The following is a 2781-nucleotide window of genomic DNA, read 5'->3' on the forward strand; positions in this document are numbered from 1 at the left end:
TCCATCCACCGTGAAGATGTTTATCGAAGCAGTTGTGAGGATTTTTGTTTTCCTTATATTGAGGTGTAATCCATACTACAGAGTGTAGTCTTTAATCTTCATCAATAAATGCTTCAAGTCATCCCACTTTCAACAAGCAAAGTCATGTCATCTGTATATCACAGGTTGTTAATGAGTCTTCCTCCAATCCTGATGTCACATTCTTCTTCATGTAATCCAGCTTCTTGGATTATTTGCTCAGCATACAGATTGAATGAGTATGGTGAAAGGATACAACCTTGACACACTTCCTTCTTGATTTGGAATCATGCAGTATCCACTTGTTCTGTTTGAAAAACAGCTTCCTGATCTATGTACAGGTTCCTCATGGGTACAATCAAGTGTTCTGGAATTCCCATTCTTCTCAATGTTATCCACAATTTGTTATGATCCACACAGTTGAATGCTTTTGCATGGTCAATAAAACATAACTAAACATCTCTCTGGTATTCTTTGCTTTCAGCTAAGATCCATTGCCCCCTGTTAGTTCTAGTTATATGGGCATTCTTACAGCATATACCAATATTTAGGTAGAAATTTTGTCTGCCCTTATGCCTAGACATACCTGATCATTCAGCCTGTTTGCCTATCATTAACCCTTAGATTAATGGTTGTTATCACTGATAATGCAGTAATGTATATGAAAATGGTTTCTCTTTGTTGTCTGTACCTCTTATGCACCTCTCTGTGTCTTCCTTTTCCTAAGCGTTATTTTATTGATCACTCGTTACAAATCATCTTGCCTAATTCTTGTTAGACAAATTTATTTTGAATGGAATCTTTGCTTTTTCTGAAATTTCTATTTGATTATTACTGTATCAAAGATTTTCTTTTATTGGAATAACATCTACAAAGTGTATTTTTGTATTTTTTCCTAAATAGATGATCAGATTCTAAGACTCTACATTGTATATTAGGAGAAAATAAGATGAAAACTGAAAAGGGAATGGAAATAGTAGAAAGCAAAACAGTGGCAAAACACTTTTTTTAAGGATAAATATATTCTAATTTATTATGCAAAACAGGACAGTACATTTTATTTTCAAACAGAAAGGAATAGAAATGTAATAATTAAGTATGATGAAGAGAGAATCTTTTACTACATTTAATTTTCCAAGTAAAGTAAAGATTACATATAGTTGACTGCAAGCAGTTCTAGTTGTGAAGAATGAATCAAACTTGAATGAGGAAATACATGCATTGAAAGGCTGGGTGTATTAATATTAGTAGAGTTTGTGTGATATACACCAAGCAATACTTAAAAGATACTGAGAACTTCCACTGCGAAGTTGATAGAAATAATTTTTGAGACATCTTGGAATATACTCAGCACAGAATCAATATTAATATCTGAGGATAAACTAAAAGACATCATCAATGTATAACTTAGAAATACTTAGGTGAGCTAAAGTGGCAGCCTGACTTTGCAAAAACAAATCATGTCCAACCAATTTAATTCTCTTTTGTGGCTGCGTGACAGTCCAGAAAGAAAAGAAGCATTTGAAAATGTAATCTATTTTGATTTCCATAAAATGTTTTTGTTCTATTGTATATGACATGTATTTATAAGGTAAGAATATATGGTGTAGTATACGGTTCTTAATGGCTAGTTATCATTAACCCATTCCTAAATGGGAGCACTTATTTAGAGGCAGTTTCTGGAATTCATGGTGGAATTCTTTGGATTCAATTACTTGGTTGAAATTCCATACAAAAGATTTGAGAAATCACTAATTAAATCTGAAGATATTAGTGGGCTTTATCTTGGTATTGATACCTGGGGCTAAATTTCAAAAACAATTTTGAGATATTAGAATTCTAAAAAAAATCATCAATATTCATAGGGAATCCTAGAAGATGTGAGTAATACCATGGAGCTACTTCTGGGGTAAAACAGCTACGTGGTATGAAAAGACTGGATCAATGGGAACATTAAATGAAAAATTCCCATTATGTTTAAAGAGCAGAAGTTGGGTTTGGGTATAAGTGTCAAGATAATCATCAATAAACATGTGATAGCAATTATGTGATAACTGCCTCGGAAACCCAAGGAGGGGTCGCTAGGAGTTGGGCCGACTCGATGGCAAATAACAACAACAACAACAAGGCAATTGTGTATATTTAAAAAAGGAGAAGGAGAAAGAAATCTGGAAGGAAGGAAGGAAGGAAGGGAAGGAAGAAAATATAGAGTTTAGTTGTATTGAAAAGCACATGGCATACGAGATCTAAAAAATCACCCTTCTACACAACACTTGTCATGCTTGTGTCATAGTATTGCATCCTGTTTTAGTCAACGTATTTTAATATGATATAAAGAAATGGAAATGGATTTGAAGAAGAGCAACAAGAATGACTGAATAGCTAGAAAATATATCCTGGGCTGAAAGATTAAGAATGTGGTTTTGGTTGGACTAAAAAGGACGTAAATATGGGATGATTTTTATCATTTTCAAGTATATAAATGGTTTTTGTGACAGATAACCCCCATAGGTGACTTCCCAGACTACTGAGGATGAAATAAAGCACAAAGGGGCTTAAGCTTACAACAGAAAAGGTCAGATTTGGACATAAGGCAGATGTCTTTGCCATCAGAGTGATGAAAATTTGAAATGACTTCTAAAGGAGAGTGTGAGCTAAGTAATAAGGAGTCTAGATGTTGTTGTTGTTGTTGTTTGCCGTCGAGTCGGCCCCGACTCATAGCAACCCCTCCTTGGGTTTCCGAGGCAGTATCACTACGGAAGT

This window comes from Orycteropus afer, unplaced genomic scaffold (genome assembly GCF_000298275.1).
Source record: "Orycteropus afer afer isolate SDZICR_OR568_19922 unplaced genomic scaffold, OryAfe1.0 scaffold00781, whole genome shotgun sequence".
NCBI lineage: Eukaryota > Metazoa > Chordata > Mammalia > Tubulidentata > Orycteropodidae > Orycteropus > Orycteropus afer.